The sequence below is a fragment of the Phycodurus eques genome, chromosome 10, assembly GCF_024500275.1.
Source record: "Phycodurus eques isolate BA_2022a chromosome 10, UOR_Pequ_1.1, whole genome shotgun sequence".
NCBI classification, from domain to species: domain Eukaryota; kingdom Metazoa; phylum Chordata; class Actinopteri; order Syngnathiformes; family Syngnathidae; genus Phycodurus; species Phycodurus eques.
Genome location: NC_084534.1, coordinates 25,058,799 through 25,076,075, shown reverse-complemented (window position 1 = coordinate 25,076,075; position 17,277 = coordinate 25,058,799). Strand labels below are relative to the sequence as shown.

The following is a 17,277-nucleotide window of genomic DNA, read 5'->3' as shown; positions in this document are numbered from 1 at the left end:
AGACCCACAAAAAAGTCTCAAGAACCAATGCCTGAAAACTCACAGGAAGTGTGCCACTTTGGTTTGAAGCAGCTATTTTAGGGTCTATTATTGCTCTAATCTCATTATTCTGTCCTGGCTTTTAGATGGCTCTGTAGAAACACACTGTGCATCGATGACATCATGTGAAAGGCTTTTTTTCTTTCTTTTTTTTGTTCCATCTCATCCGACAAATTACATCTCGTCGACAAGACAGGTTTGATAGAAGTAACCCAAAAGATGAGTGGGGCTTCTTTATTATAAGAAGGAAGGAGGGGGGTGGGGGGGGGGTGGACCCGCACCATTTTGTTCTTTAGCCGCTGGGCAGGAGCATCGATCCGCGGGCCCGACTGTTTGAAATGGAAAAGATCAATCAAAAGCAAAAGGGTTATCAGAGTGTATGGAATCTAATAATATGACTCCCACAAGGAGAGCTTGCCGCCACCGCGTAGCCATCGATCCCCTTTGCTGTTTCTATTCGACTGCCCCCATCGATGGCCTGTCCATATGGAATAATGAAGGTCCGAGGAGATCAGTATTTGTCATGTGCAGCCGTGATAACGCTAATGTGATCAATATCATGAGGGGGGGCCGCCCGGGACAGAAGACTTTAATCCATATTGTTGTCACTTTTTTCATCAGGGTGAGCTGCAAAGGCGCATGCATTTCGCTCAGCAACACAAACTTTGATAGACGTACAGAGAAGTCTCAAGAACCCATGCCAGAAAGTGCACAGGAAGTCTCCTTTTTTGGTCTGAAGCGGACATTTTAAGGTGATTTTGGTTATTTCTCAGGCTCCGTATAAATGGAACCCGAAGTGGGTTAGGCACGGCTGTAGACTGACCCAAAAAATTCTCAAACAGGCATGCCCTAAAATCCACAGGAAGGCTGCCATTTTGGTTTAACGCAGTCAATTTGGGGTCATTGTGGCCATAAAAGGGTCCTGCAAAAGGGATCATTTTCCAGAGTTTTCCGATTGCTATCAAATTTAAACTCTATGTAATAGACAGATGAAACTAACCCGTCAGAATTCTGAGGTTTTGTCACTGGTCATAGTGGACGGGGCATGGCGGCAAAATGTGACGACTCGTCACGCCTGTGACCGCCTCAGGGCACTGAATCGATCGCAACTGGACTGTACTGGCTGAGAATGAAATGACAAATGATACCTGATTTGGAATGACTGTCTAACATAGGTAGACCCACAAAAAAAATTCTCAAGAACACATGCCTTAAAATACAAAGGAAGCATTCTGGTTTAAAGCAGCCATTTTCAGGGTTCTTTAAAAAAAAAAAAAAAAGACCTCCGAGAGATTTTGTCTTATTTGTACCAAATGTGTTGTTGTTTTACAGTCGTTAACTTCTATGTCCAATAAATATAGGACTGTACAGATGGACAGCATTAAATTTTGAGGGTTTTTTCATTGCGAGTGGGCAGAGTAGCCATCCATCCATTTTCTGAGCCGCTTCTCCTCACTAGGGTCGCGGACGTGCTGGAGCCTGCCCCAGCTATCATCGGGCAGGAGGCGGGGTACACCCTGAACTGATTGCCAGCCAATCGCAGGGCACATACAAACAAACAACCATCCGCACTCACATTCACACCTACGGGCAATTTCGAGTCTTCAATTAATGCATGTTTTTGGGATGTGGGAGGAAACCGGAGTGCCCGGAGAAAACCCACGCAGGCACGGGGAGAACATGCAAACTCCACACAGGTGGGGCCGGCGATTGAACCCCGGTCCTCAGAACTGTGAGACAGACGCTCTAACCAGTCGATCACCTGGGCAGAGTATGACAGCGAAATTTGATCTCTTGCCATAAAACACAAAACTGAAATTTGAGAGGCATGTTTAGCACGAGTGGGCTCACAAAAAAACGTCTTAAGAAGCCATGTCCAAAAAGGCAGAGAAAGTGTGCTATTTGTGTGTATGGCAGCCATTCTGTGGTCGTTTTTGGCCATTTCCAGGGGTCCTTCAAAGTACTATGACAGATATTTTCAGATTGATACCAAAATTGACATTTTACAGTGCTTAACTTCTATTTACAGTGAAGACTGAGCATGTGATTGTTATTATGTCTTAATATCAACAGTGGTTTTCATTCATTTTCTGTACTGCTTAATCAAAGCCTATTCCAGTTGAGTTTGGGCGAGAGGCGGGGTTAAACACTGCACTGGTCAGATAATCGCACATAAACAAATGGCCTACGTTAAGAATCGTACTGAAAACATTACATGTACAGTTAATACAGCTTTTAGGACTGTATGGCTCTCAAACAAATGGCATTATTTTCGAAAAAGTGGGTGAAATTTCTTTTAGGTTTTTTTCATATGCAATTAGATGTGATAAGGGTGTAGAAAAATCACAGTTTTTAAGATAACCTTGCATAAATTCCCGTACCATGAGACCTTCTTTCGCATGGGACTGAGATGTGTCACCAAAAGGGCATCTAATAAGAAGGAGCCTTTGGGCACAAAGTGGAAAAAGTGAGCAAAAGCATTGCAGCAGACATGATTAGCTTGACCTGGATTGCACAAACTTGCAACGTTCTGGTGTAGAAAGGAAAACATTAGCTTCCCGACACGTCCCGCCTGCTAATTAAATAGACGCACCCGCTGGCTGTTTTCTCTCCCCTTTGGCTAACTATGCGAATTTCTGATGCCGCTAACCCTAATAACTCCACGCCTCCTCTCTCATCTCATCATCACGTCACGTTGATATTAGCGCTGTAACGTCAGCGGCTCGCCGTTTCTGCAAACCTTGTCAAGAACGCCTCGTCTCTTTTCATTTGTCTTCTTCCGGGGTCTCAGGAGATTGAGCGATGTCTCCAGGTAATTGGAAGGTTCTTGCTTCCATTCCTGGCCTCCCCTTGAGGCCCACGGGTGTTCTCCAGAAAAACAAAACAAAAACAGTTGGGATGTTCAAAACTGGAGTCCCTGCAAAGGGTTCCGACTGGCGCGCTGCCGTTCAACACTGGCCCAGCGTCTGCTTCCTGCTTTGAAAATGAGCGTGATTCATAGCTACTCTCTGGTGCAACATCACTTTGAGCAACTGGAAACCTCTGCTCCGACACTGTTGTTGAAAACTGCAGAGTGGTCAACATTGCACCCAGCACTGTTGTCCTCTATCTGTGCCAGAACCGTATTGATTTAGAAAACATCGATACAACACAACATAGTGAGCTGAGGTCACACAATGGATACACGATGTTTATTTTACAGTTCCAATCAAATCCGGCAGTTCTCCGCCTTTTTCTGTGTCGCTGTTCTGAATAAATGACACGAAACGAGTAGAAGTCGTCAAACCGACAATTCTGCCATAACAGATGTTGGTAAGGTGCCTTTTGGACTGCCTGTAAAGGTCAGCGTCTTTCCACCGTTTTCTGAGTCGACATTAAATGGGTGGATGAAGTCGACCCGGAAATGTCCCCCCTTTGGAGGCAGTATTGGAGCCATGACAGAGTCGATGAATCCCATGCGTTTCGAAGCCCTTCCACATTGCCTGTACTGTACTGCAGCATTTTCTGCGTCAACACACAATGAGCAGACGGAGGTAGTATCAGAGATGTGATTTTACACTGCGTGTAAAAGTTTTCATTTTCCGCCTTTTTCCAGGTAACTGTTCGGAATAAATGTCACGGATTGGAGAGATGAAGTCGACTAGACAATGTTCCGCTTTCAGCGGTAGTATTAGAACCATAACAACGGAATGGATGAAGTTGAAGTCGTATCTGAGCTGTGACACCACCTGTGTCTAACTTCTTTTACACTGCCAGTAAAAGGAGGTATTTTCCGCTTTTTTTTCCCGTGTTGCTCTTCTGTATCAATAGCACCGACACAAAATGTTACATGTCATGTTACGTGTTACATCTGCTGGATCTCTATTCAGGGGAAGAAGCGGGTTGTGAGACGGTTTCCGGCCCCTCCTTCACAGGCCGTGAAAGCAAAGCGGCATGACGGCTCTATAGAGCTCTATAAAGCAACTCCAGTCGTGGTTTTCATGAAAGATGCATGAGTACCAGCTCGCACAGTGATTCTAACCTAAAGCCCGGCCTCACGAAATTCGACAGTGACAAACAACGGCTCCATATGTCAGCATTGCTACAAGAGTGCGCATTGGTGCGCTGCATGCTCATACAGGGGGTCCTTGGTTTACGACGGTCCCGACATACTTTACTCACGAACGGTTCGTGCACTGGTGTAATCATATGTCTTCCGTGAAACCTAAGAACTCGGTTACATCCTAAAAAAAAAGTTTGCGGCATCAGAGATACTGGCCCTGTCTTGTATTACAGTGAAACCCCGTTGATTTGTATGCCCCACTACAAGCCCCAATTTAAAGGGCTGCCTCTGATTTTGAGTGCAGCTGACAAGAGGAAACCCTCGGTCCGCCCCTGCTTGATTGTTTCGGCATTTTCCTCATTGTGCTTTTGGGGAAATTGTCATGTCACACAAAGCACACACACACAAAAAGCACACCCCTCGTTGAGTTAATTGCTTCAGTTGCCATTTAATGGGGCAATTCACGAGGAGAGCGCACTTTAGCGACATTCTTCAAAACAAGAGCCACTCCATCACTGTGCGCACTTTTTTTTTTTTTTTTTTACTAGCATGCAGTCGGTGGCCTCTTACACACAGAGATCCAGCAAACCTGCCGCATTAGAGATGTAACAGAAGATGCAACCTTTCCTCCAAGGTTGTTTTCTGCCTTCAGCGGTGGTATGAGAGCCATAACAGACACAAAGATCTTAAAGATCTTTAAAGATCCCTGTGAAGTGAAAATGAATACTGTATATCAGCGGTGTCAAACTCAATGTTGTCATGGGCCACATCGTAGTTATGACTTTCCTCGGAGGGCCGTTACGACTGTGAACCCATATAAATTAAAGATTACATCATATAATTACGTACACTATACACAACACGTTGATGAATAACCAGTTTTGAAACTATTAAATTTCTTTTCAAAGGGGGATTGGTTACAAAAAAATGCTTGCAAATATCTCAATGTTATTACACCAGAACACAATGAGCAATTTTGATTTGCTTTCGCGGGCCAGATAAAACGATGTGGCGGGCCGGGTCTGGCCCCCGGGCCACCAGTTTGACACCAGTGCTGTATGTGTTCTAAATATGGCATATGACAGAGCAGAGTGTTGTTAACAACCCTGCCAAATTTGAATGAGTAAAAACAATTGCCAAGGACAGTATATAAAACGAGGCTTCAAAGTCGTGAAAAATTCAACCGTTCGCTCCACTCCTCGAACGCTGTGGGCGTGCCTGCTGAATGTGCTGAAACCAAGTCCCGCGCAACTGTCAACTGGCAATCAAACAGCACTTCTACAACCTGGAAAAACCAATGCTACTGGCTCTCTCATGCCTACATGTTGGCGTCGTTGAACTATATCCGGTTAAAACCTCAGGTAGCTGGAATATATCCCACCGGGCCGTCGCTGGGCTTTTCCATGCCACGACAATGAGGCGCTCTAAACTACATTTTTGATAGCAAAGCTAGCAATTGTGACAGCTAACCACTGATACAAACAAAGGCGCTTAAGTTCTTATATACAGTAGTGGGGGAGGGGCGACTCTTGCCAGGTCCCACATGCGTCACTGAGCACCGTTTTAGCCACACACCAAAAAAATCTGGAAAACGGAAGTAGTGAAGAACGCCTTAATGTTTTATCTCTTCAATTGAATATTACATAGTTCTCAGTCTTTGCGCATGTTTTCACCAAATGTCTTCAAATATTTCTAATGTGTTTAAAAACAAATCTCTGAATTCACGTTACACGGTCTTTGACAACGATTAGACGACATGTGGTCGCACCACAATATCGTTTACATTTCCGGATGCTGTGTGACTTGTTTGCTATTTTGCTGCATTTCTCTAAATGAGTCTTAAACTCCGGCGTTCCGGTAGAATGTGACGTGATCGCTTTGCAGTGTCGTGTGCATCGATGTTTATGTTGTTTATGCCTCAGTTCTTGCCATTTATCTACATTTTCCCCCAAAATAGTCATTTGTATTTAGTTTTAAACTCCAGTATCTCTGTAGACTCTGACATAAGGTCACTCGGCAACGTTGTGTGCATCCGTATTTTTACGCATTTCCTATTTTGCTGTACTAGCGTATGCTTAATTGCATTCTTAAGTGTATTGTTTTCCATTGTGTTACTGGCATATGCCACTATACTGCTGTACGCAGGCTAAACTTCATTAACCCAAATCAGCTCCATTTGCATAATGTCCAATTATATGCCTGACAACTGAATTATTACGTCTTCATTTCACACACTTCAATGCTACATTATGCTCCAACAGCCAAACTGTGCCCGTCAGCGGTACATTTGGAAAAAGTTTCACTCGCACGTCTTTGATTTGACCGTCGTCCGGGGAGCTGCGCGGCACCGATAGCATCCGCTCCTCAGATCCCCTTTTCCGCCGGCAAATCTCCTCCCTTGTGTGTGACATCACCACCAGAAGTGACTTAGTCGTGCGTGTATCTGCGAGGAGGTGATAAACATGTCTGCTCACAGCCTGACTCAGGCTTATTCTTTCCCACTGTATGAAAATATTTTATATTACACTTCTAAAGGCATTTTTTTTTCACGATTTAAGACGGTTCCCAATTGTCTCAATAAACACTTTGTGACATTTTATTTTAGTGACTAGCAATGCAGGTATTTAAAAAGTATCATTTCACATCATGTCCCCTGTAATTGTTATAAAATACCAGTTTACGTTGAAGATTGTAACTGCAGACCTTTTGTAGCGTAATTTTAAAAAAAAAATCCCAATTAAATGTTTGACCTCATCAGTGAAATGTGGCATTCACTTTCCAAAGCCAACAACAACACTCTATTTATTTGTATTAATGCTTAGTTGGGTTCGAATAAATCCTGTCTGTAGGTATCCAAGATGTATCCGGCCCAGTTTTGAAGGAACTCGAATGACCTCCCGACAATAGTTAAAGGGCAACGGACTCATCAGCAGGAGCACGAACTTTCAATTTGACGGCCTAACGTCAAACACGACATCCTTTGAACGTTAATTGGCTCGAGAGGAGCCAATTAAAAAAAGGGCGTCGCTTCTTCACTCGGAGCCATTATTACTTTTTCCTTGTCCGTTCATTTTTATTGTAATAAATATTCCGCAAAAAAAAAAAACTCTTTCCGAGTTGCCTCCGACGCGGAAGCTCATTAAAAATTGCTCTCAATTAGTATGAGTTTTCAAGTAGGAGCATTAATTGACCTCCAGTGTCTTTCATTAAATGTTGCTACAACAAGACTATTTTCAGCTATTGATTAAGGCTGTAAAAAAGTGAAGTGATACTCGTGTTTATCGCTTTTTTTTTTTTGCACACTATGACTCATCACGAATGGGAATGTGTAGAGGAGACTTACATGAGACCTTATGGAACATTTACTCTTTAAGCGCTTGTATACAAATACAGTAGTTGGGTCTGGAGTACTTGCCCACTCGTCGAGTGTGAAATCTAACATCCAAGTAAATCGTTTGCTCTCTGCATATTTACGGAAATGTTTCTGTTTATCTTCAAGGGGGCTTTGTTAAGTGACTGTATTTCTTCTGTTCGGTCTTCCTCCGTTGCTACTGTTTTTTGTTAGTTTGTTTGTTTAGTCCTTTTTATTTCGTTTTCAACTCCAGCGTTCAAGTAGACTGAATATTGTGTGCGTCCGTTTTTATCATCTGTTCTGGGGACTCGGGCCACTTATTCCTCCCAGTCTGCCTCTGATCTTGCTTTTTCTCGGAATTCCTCCATAATAATCCGTTTTACTTTGTTATTAACGCAGGCGTTCTAGTCTCAGCAATGTTGTGTATGTCCATGTTTATACTTTGGGAAGCGACAGGACTTATTTAGACCTCCCATTCTGCTTCTTATTAGCTGCATTTAAATTCCAGGGTTCCAATCGAATGTGATGTGGTCCCTTTGCAATGTTGACCCAGTCGACGCTGACACGTTGTCGTTCTGCAATGTTGCGTTTCGGTTTGGAGCCCCTGTTTTAAGATGTGCATGTACAGTCACTCACTCAACATGTACAGCCCTCCGTCTCCATAAGCGCTGCAGCCTCTTCTTAATCGTACGCATTAGACGAGCACCTGCTTTGTCTTCACGCTTGTCTAAAACCGTCAGCTCGGCAGCGGCGCTGGGCGTTTCCGTGCTCGACGGTGTGCCAAAAGCGGGAATTAAACAATGCCTCTGACGCACTCCACTTCACGCGCCGTTCAATTACCTTGTCGCAGAGAGACGGGCCTCTTTGTAGACGGCCAATAAAAATAGCGTCATCAGTGTGGGTTGTAATCATCCCAATATCCCAACACTTGCCATACTCATAAACGGACACCGCTTGTCCTCATTACGGTCCCCGGTGAGCCTGGGCCTGTCCCAATTGATTTTTGGCGAGCGAAGCGGGGTACGCCGTGGGCTGGTCGGCAGCCAGCCGTAGGGCACAGATAGACAAACAACCATTCACATTCACACCTATGGACAATTTAGAGCACTCAAACCCAAGGCCCTGGGGCCCGAGCTGGCCCGCCATATCATTTCACGTGGCCCGCGTCAGCAAACCATGTGCATCTACTTCATGTTCTTCTGGAGCAAAACTTGAAATTGTCGTCACTTTTAACAACGCATTTTAGAATTAGAATGTTACGAGTGATGCGGGCAGGTGGATGCGTTGAGTGTTTGGATCATTTTTAACATGGAAACTCCACTTCGGAGTGCAAACCACTAACCTCCGATTGCTAATAACAGATGTTAATATGAAATGTTGGGCACTCTTTATAGCATTTCGTCATGCACACTGCTCATAAATTTTACAATCAGCAGTTGTTGTCAACTTGGCAACTTCCCGTTTGTCTTTAAAGCAGCGTTCACCGTTTTGTCAAACCGAGACGAGCTGTCACCGCTCGGTCCAATCCTCCATTTTGTCCGTTCGAGCGTAAGTACCGTTTGTTTTTTCTCTCCGAAAGTGACAGCTTGGCAGCAAAAGACCCGACGCTTGAGACGGATGACGGCAAGGAAAACCTTTCAAACTGAGATTGTGTTCAAAGACGACAGCTGTAGCCGCTTTGGTTATTCACGGTTCAGTTCAGTTTCCCGGAAAGAGAATTAGTACATTATTTTAGCAAACACGGCTGTGGTGCTAGGAAATGACATCTTCCTCTTTTGCTTGTGTTGGTGTGCTATACTATATATGTGATTACTATTTAAACAGCAATTTAACCTGAGCAAATGGGCAGACACCCACTCTAATAATGTTTCGCTGTCTCGGTTACCTGCTTCCGATTGGGGCGAATTCCCTGGTAGGGTTTTATGAAAGTACGAGCACTGAAATCTGACCCAAAATGGCTTCTTCAAACCAAAATGGCGGAATTCAAATTTCGATAATGGGTCCTTGAGACTTTTTCATGCATCGTGTTATGTTCGACATGTTCACACAATTTCGTTTTTATCGGTGAAACTGATGCGAGGGGGCAAATCTTTATATATATATATATATTTTTTTTTCATTTTTATTTAATTATTTTTTTTACGTTCAAGCAGGTGCTGAATTTTGGGGATTTCTTGAATATATATATATTTTTTTCCCACCAAGATAGACGCACTTGCAAATTTTGAAGTTAATACAGTAAATGATAACAATCATGATAATAAAACCATCGATTCAAGCAATGTATTTGTTAAACCAGACTTTTTGTCTGATTTTACAATTTATAATTTAATTGCATTTGCATGTTTGAATAATTTAGTATTTTTGATATTTCATGTAATCATGTGATATTTGAATGTGCTGTATATGAAAATAGTTTAGTGTTTAATTTCATTTGTATTTTATTACCAATTCGAATGAAACTACATACATTTGTAGCGTATATTGGTGTTTGGATAAAACGTAATTTATTTCAGAAATAACTTTTTTATTTTTTTATTGCCAATCAGCATTCTGAATAAAGTCAGATACAGTAATGACAATGGGGGAATTGTAAACAGAGGAAAGGAGCACTGATGAAATGGTTATTGAATGTTGAAGTCGAATATAAAGTTAGAATAACAAATAGGTGATAATGGTGTACACTGTGGGAAAAAAATAAGGTGTGGAAATGTCAACTGGAAAACGTCCATCTGTAAGTGGCCTTTAATTTGACAAATATTCACATATGTGCAGACATTCCCTGAATAAACATCGCAATAAACGCCTCGGTAGAGGCCGGTTGGGCTCAAGTCCATTTTACAGGTCGCTGACTCATTTAGTACCTTGCGTCTTTTTTAAAGAGTTCCCAAATGGTCAGTGAACACAAGATGAGGAAGCAGCGTGTTCTTTCCAATCTGCTGACCTGTTCTTTGACCCGCAATGGTGTGGACATAATGACATAGTTTCATGTGTGAAAGAGCACTGCCGCCACGTTTGGATGGCTAAGTCAAAGTGAAAAAAAAGATGCATGCTGCCATCAAGACTCGCTAATTGTTTTTTTTGGGGGGGGGGTTTTTGTTTTTTGTTTTTTAAACGGACATTTCACCTCTGTAGTATGAGAAGAGACACAAGTCAGGGAAACAAGTCACTGTCATTGTCTGTGTCTGGCCAGGCTTGGCTCGTTTCCGCTCCGCGAGCAGCATCCCCGCCGGAGGCGTTTTTCTACAGGATGACATCGCCGCGTGTGCGTGGTGCTCGCTCGCACGCCTCAGTGGAGAGCGCCAAACTCCATCCCGAATTTCCACCCGGTCTGGTGGCCTTTTCATCAGTCTGCGCCACTTAAAGACGAGCACCTGCACGTCCGTATTGTTGACATATTTGTAAGGTGGAAGGTAAGGGAACGCGGACGCGTGCCGCTTTGTCTGGCATTTGTCAAGCTAAGCGTCAAACTGATAATCACAGAAGGGCTGAGCCAATTGGCGGCGGGAACAAGCTCGGCCGAATAATTAATCAGCGGCCTGTAAAGAAGGTAATCTCGCACAATAGCGCTATAACGTAGCCTCAATGTCTGCAAAGTGTGTAGGTCCACCTGACAACATGAAATGAACGTCATGTTGCTAGGTAAAACTGACGAGGGGCTGTATATAGGAGTTTTCTATTTTTTATTTTTTTGCTTTTTATGGTGTGTCATCAAACTTGACGGCCATGTTTCTCCCACAAACAATGACAGAAAAGTTCCTTTTTTTTTTTTTTTTTACCTTTTGTCCATTTGTCTTATACATGTAGTTCAAATTATGTAATACGTAATTAAGTTGAAATCTAGAGGTTGAGCTCATCGCTGAAGCATGCATTAAAAAAAAACATCTATTAGTCGCTACAAACCAAAATGGCAGACTACCAGTTTCTTTTTGGGCATGGGTTCTTAAGACTTTTGGGTGAATGTACTCATAAGAGACGTGCGTAGCAAATTTCATGTTTCTAAGGGAAAGTTTCTAAGTGGAGTTAATAGTGTTTTGTGTACTCTGAGAAATTACAAAAAATAACCCTCAAATGGGCTCTTTAAACCAAAATGGCAGAGTACATGTGTCTTGTTTGGCATAGGTTCTGGAGACTTTTTTGTCATGTTGCTCAGTGAAACTGGCTTTAGGGGCTGAATTTCTGAGCGCAGTTAACTTAAAAAGGGTTCTGTATAATTTGGTAAGCAAGCAATCAGACAAAATCTGCAGGAAAATATCATTGAAGCACTTGCGACAATGGCACGAATAACCCTAAAATGGCCGCCTCAAACCTAAATGGCAGCCTTGCACACTAGCCATTTGGAAAAAGCCTCGACGTGTGTTTCTTGTGTCCGACATCCCAAAGCCAGCTGATTGGGATCGATGCGAGCAAACTGGCCTTTTCCCAGCGAATTAAAGAAGCAATCAGTAAGCGGCTGTAATCGGTCAAACTGTTGGGATGATGAAAACAGCATGATTAGTTTGACACACAATAAATCCATACATCAATTTGTCTGATAGTAATAAGCCTTTCGACATTTTGGTCCTGTCAAACTTTGCATCTCAGCGTGTAGTCATATCCCGGGATGCAAATGGACACGTCGGACACTGACGTGTCCAGTCAGTGGCGATTGTTCGCCCGTCTGTGAACAACGTCCAACCTGTTCTACCTTGATAACAAATCAATAGACGACGGCAAATGGATGCCAAAGATCGCCATGGTTACGAGCAAGGGCGCTTGACAGACTGTGAATGCTTCTCCTCCATTGTTCCGCCGCTGCTTCAGATCCAAGTTGGCCGTGGCCTTACTTAACCTCCAAGTGGCGTTTTAAAGAATCCCTTGTTTTCCTGTCCATGAACCCGTTGCGTTTCACTGCTTTTTTTCCTCTTCTTAAGACATTCTTCTCATTTTTATTATTTAATTTCATTCCAGTATTGCATCATTCTCTTCAATTAGGATGAATTTATTTTGTGTTTTTATTGTCATATCATTAATGTAAAATTATAGGATTTTCTTCTGGCAAAACTATGTAATTTCTTGTAATATTACAACTTTATTCTTGTCAAATGAAGATTTATTTATACATATAATATTCAGCCATTTTATTTCGAGTAAAATTAAGACTAATTCAGATCTTTTTCTCTTTAATCAATAAAACAAAAAAGGCTGACTTTTCCAGTAAAATTACAACTTTATCCTTGTAAAATGTCAACTTAATTATTATTTTTAAATGTTTTAAAATGATAGAATAATATTTTTTTATTTCCCCATAAATTACAACTCTGTTAGTGTAAGAACAATTAAGAGTCATTTTAATTAGTAATATTAAAAAAAATCAAAATTTTCAACTTCATTTGCTGAAATAAAAAATCTATTTTTAAAATTTTCCACTAAAATAGAAAAATATTTTGTTCCCTTTAAGAATATGAATAGTTGTAGAATTATGAACTTTTCTGATGACATTCTGATTTATTTCTAGTTTTAGCATTGCATTAGCACTTTGGTTAACAAGCTAACAAGAACAGTTAACCCTTGTTATCAAGTAACAACTTACTGCTCAGAAGATTAAATTGAGGATGAATGCCCAATATTTTAATTTTATTTTCCACTTCATGACAATATGTAAGAGTGTTTGATTACTCTTTGATTTTTTTATTATTATTTTTTTTCCCCTTATGGAGCGATTGCAAGCTACGATTTGTTTGCTTTGGTGGTACCTCGTGTTACGTTACATGCGGATGACAACGTATTAATTAGACCCAAATCCCTAAACAAATACAACAAATTAAATCAACAAACTGGAGGAAACATACATGGACATATGTGTACAAAGGCACCCTCCCACACACACACACGCACACACACACACAGGCTCGCGTCTGGCGTGTGAAGAACAGCAACAGATGGTAGAAGGTCTGCGTTTGGATTGGCGATGGACATTTGTCACGTTCGCAGGTACAACAAGAAAAAGCTGTTACTGTATGTCTGATTTGTCTGCAGAATGACTAAAAAATGTAATTCCACCAGAAAATATAGTAGATACAAGTCAATGTAGCGCATCAAAGTCAAAAATCATTATTTTGGGGAAAATGCCAAAATCTGAGGAAAACCACAATTTCTGTATTGCGAAGAGGTAACCATTGCCATATAAATCACCAAAACATAAATCACCCAGACTTAGTGTTCCAATTTTTATTTTCTTGTAAAACTATGACAGTTCTCTTTCATGTATATTTTGTCCTTCTAACATCACATAGTTGTCGAAAAAAAATACTTCTTCTGCTTGCCGACTTGTTCCTCGTAAAAATAAAACTATTCTTGTAAAACTGAAACTTTATTGTCTAAAATGACTTTTTTTCTCCTCATTATAGTTGTATTCTTGTCAAATAAACATTTGTTTTATTTGTAGTATTACAACTTTTTACTAATAAAATTACAGCTATCGCCTCATTGAATTGCAACTTTCTTTTTTCATGTTTTATTTCTATTCTCTTACAATAAAAATAGATGCATTTCTTATCAAATTACAGTTTTGCTGTTCTAAAGTAATGCGTAAAATAAAATAAAAAATCTCTCATCAAAGTATGCCTATTACTTACAAATGATGATTTTTTTTTTTTTCTTTTCTCGTAACTGTTTTTCTGGTAAAATTATGATTTTCTCCATTTAAAATATGATCTCTTTCTTGTAAAATGATGACTTTATTCTTGTAAAATTCCATCTTTTTTTTCCCCCCCTTGTTATATCACAACTTGGCTCTTGTCAAATCTTTTTCCCAAGCCAAACCCTATCGGCATGTGACCGAAATCCCCGATGAACACAACGTATAAGTGTCACATGTTCTTCCGTTTGTTTGCAGTGTGAGTGTCCGTCTCGTGGCCTCGAGTGTTGTCACAACATATCTTTTCCACGCAAATGGGTCACCAATGCGTGAATCAACGCGCTCATCCGCCAGCAAAATAACACAAGCAGAATATGAAGCAATAATATATATATATATATATATATATATATATATATATATATATATATATATATATATATAGTCATTACTCAATCCCTTTTTTCCAACGCCCTGAATGGGAAAATGCACACATGAGCTTATATTGATTCCTTTTTATTTATTCTATAACCTTTAAAGAGTCGGAATTCTTTTTTTTTCAAGGCTAATTAAATAGCAGCCGCTCGCTGTTGTTTACACTGGAAATGAATTTGACTTTAATCACATAACAAGCTGGTGAGAACGCACTTAAGAACAGAAGCCCTTCCTTGGGCTCTACGGGTCTGCACAATTTGCACGAGAAAAACAAATACAAATAACGCAACAGGCTACGCCAACTAAAAAGTGAAGTTAAGATTTTCTCTTGAAATTCCAACATTTGATTTTTAATATTGTACCTTTTTTCCTGTACAATTATGACTTTATTCTCGTAAAATTATGCTTGTAAAATGTTGTATTCTTTCTTGTAATTCATTATTTCAGTGATACATTCATAGTTTATTCATTTTTTGTTGTCAAGCTAATTTCTTCGTGAAATTACAGAAATTACATTTGTAAAATCAAAATTGATCTCATGTGATGTGATGTGGATATTTGATGTGCATAGTTGATGTGCATATTTGTTTGATGTCACGTGAGTTTGTGCTAGCGTGTTATTTAGGTTAGTATGCTAGCGACTACTATTGATGAGCCTCATGTGAAGGTTGTTTGTTTGCGTTGAATAATTTTACTACTGGATTCAGTCATTTTAATACATGTAATTTTAATCGCTTTCAGGGGAGCGTCGATTATTTGCAGAAATTCACTGTCGGCTTCGTCCCCCATCTCTCACCCCTCCTCGAATAGCGACGGTACTCTGTGCCGCACGTGTATATTAAAAAAAAATTATAATAATAAAATACCCAGCAGTATCCGTGAACTAAGTACGACAATTATCCAACCCAATGTATTTATAAAGCACATTTAAAAAATCAGAAGATAATTAAAAATATCAAATAAAGCACCAACAGCAAAACAAGCGCAAGTCATAAAACTCTATTTTAGGGCTGTCACTATCGAATCTTTGTAGAATCTATTGATTATTGATCGACTACCCGAATAATCATCATCATGCGTTTTATTCTCACTCCTGAGTATATGAATAAGATCGGTGTACAGAATTTGACACAGCTAAATGCTAAACGGTTAGCAATCGCGATTTGGTTTCGCGCGCTAGCGTTTAAAACTTTAGGTAAAAAAAAATAATTTTAAAAACGCAAAATACCATTCAGCTCACTCATACTTATCATGTTATATGTACATTGCAGATCTTAAAAATCACTTCCAGATGCTCCTCTGTCATTTTTGGAAAAGTTTATCAGTGGCCCAACACTGCGTCTGTCTTCAATAAATATTCATGTGAAACAACACAGTTCCGGGCGGAACTTTTTTTTCGGGGGGCGGGGGTCCCATCGGAGCTTCCAGGCAAAACCTTTGTGGTTTTTTTTAAGTCGATTGAGCGGAGTTATTATTATTTTTTCCCAGCCCGAACAGTTGGACTCCACTTGAATAATGTCACACTCAAAGCGAACCGTGCACGCTGCCACAACGGCGTTTCACTCTTGAGTTGGCGTGAGATGATGTCGCTCGCACCTTCGAGGCTGCGTTTGAGGTGATAAACTTTGATGCACTTGAGCTGCTCTCCTTTTTTCTTTTCTTTGTTCCCCCAGAGGTCCCGGCATTTAGCGCTTCTTCCCCCCGAGCCGTCACGCGTGACGTGATCAGCAGCAAAAGTGGGGACAAATAAACAAACTGCGTACGGGCGTCTCAGCAGCACGCCACAAAATTAAACCTTGTTGTTGGGTGTCTTTGGTTTACAATTCACACAATTCAGAAAGGAAAGAAGGAAGAATAAAATACATGGAAAGGGGGGTTTCCTCAAATTTGAGTCATTGTAAAAATGTGCTTCTTACATTTTCGCATTGAATTATGATTTGATCCTTTTAATGCCACAATGTTCCTTTTTTGTTTAAGATGTGTTTTTCTTCTGTGAGATACATTTAAAAAAAATAATCCAAAATTATAACTTTAATTGTCGCAAATTAAGAATAATTTCCGGTCAAAAAAAATCTTGTAAAATCATGATTTTCATCTTCTAAAATTGACTTTTTTTTCTAGTAGTATTTAGACTCCTCATCAAATTGATTCATTAATTGATACATTATGACTTTTGTTTCCTTTAAGTTTTCTTGCAATATTAGGACTTGTTTTTATCCTCGTAGCCTGAATTCATCTTTTCTGTTGCTGCAGTTGTTTTCCCTTCAACCCAAAAACTTCCACAAGTGTTATTTACCAAAGCAAAAGTGCTGAACCGTCGACATCGGTGAGGTTGCGACAGAGCAGATGGCCCTCACCGCCGCTTTCGACGGGGAAAACGGAAAGACGCCATCGCAACTCCCTTCGGTACGAATACGGCACGCATCAGAGGCTATCAACGCGGGACTAAACGTGGAGCTGGTCGACATGAACAAAAGCTCCGCGGGTCAGCGTCGCTCGTCTCCAGTGTGAACGTTGGGGGTGAGAGGAGAAAGGATGTGCAACACTTGTGTGCTCTTGTGTGATAAATGTTCTTCCTCGACGCTTCTTCCTCTCAATTGCTTTTTCTTCGCTGAGGCCTCAGCATGCCTTGTCTGCTGTTTCAGGCCCGCTGAGGAGTATTAGGGCCAGCGAGATAGGGGGAAAAATTGTACAACGAGAGTGAACCCGCACATATTCACAAATGTACTCAATTTTCTTTTCAATCTATCATCCGATATTAATAGAAGATCTTTGTTTTTCTTTGCTGTT

The 17,277-nt window shown here is 40.8% G+C and overlaps 1 protein-coding gene across 2 annotated transcripts in view; it reads right to left on the bottom strand.

The window, feature by feature from the left end:
• The window catches only part of LOC133409013 (metabotropic glutamate receptor 4-like), a 152,824-nt gene that overhangs the window by 101,722 nt on the left and 33,825 nt on the right, over window positions 1-17,277 (bottom strand). Inside the window, exon 1 of one of the 2 annotated variants that reach the window (XM_061688486.1) lies at window positions 2,780-2,833. The exons of the other annotated variant lie outside the window; for it this stretch is intronic. The gene's annotated coding sequence lies outside the window, so the exon portion shown is untranslated. Of the gene's footprint in view, window positions 1-2,779; window positions 2,834-17,277 lie in introns of those variants that run through there. 2 annotated transcript variants of the gene reach the window in all.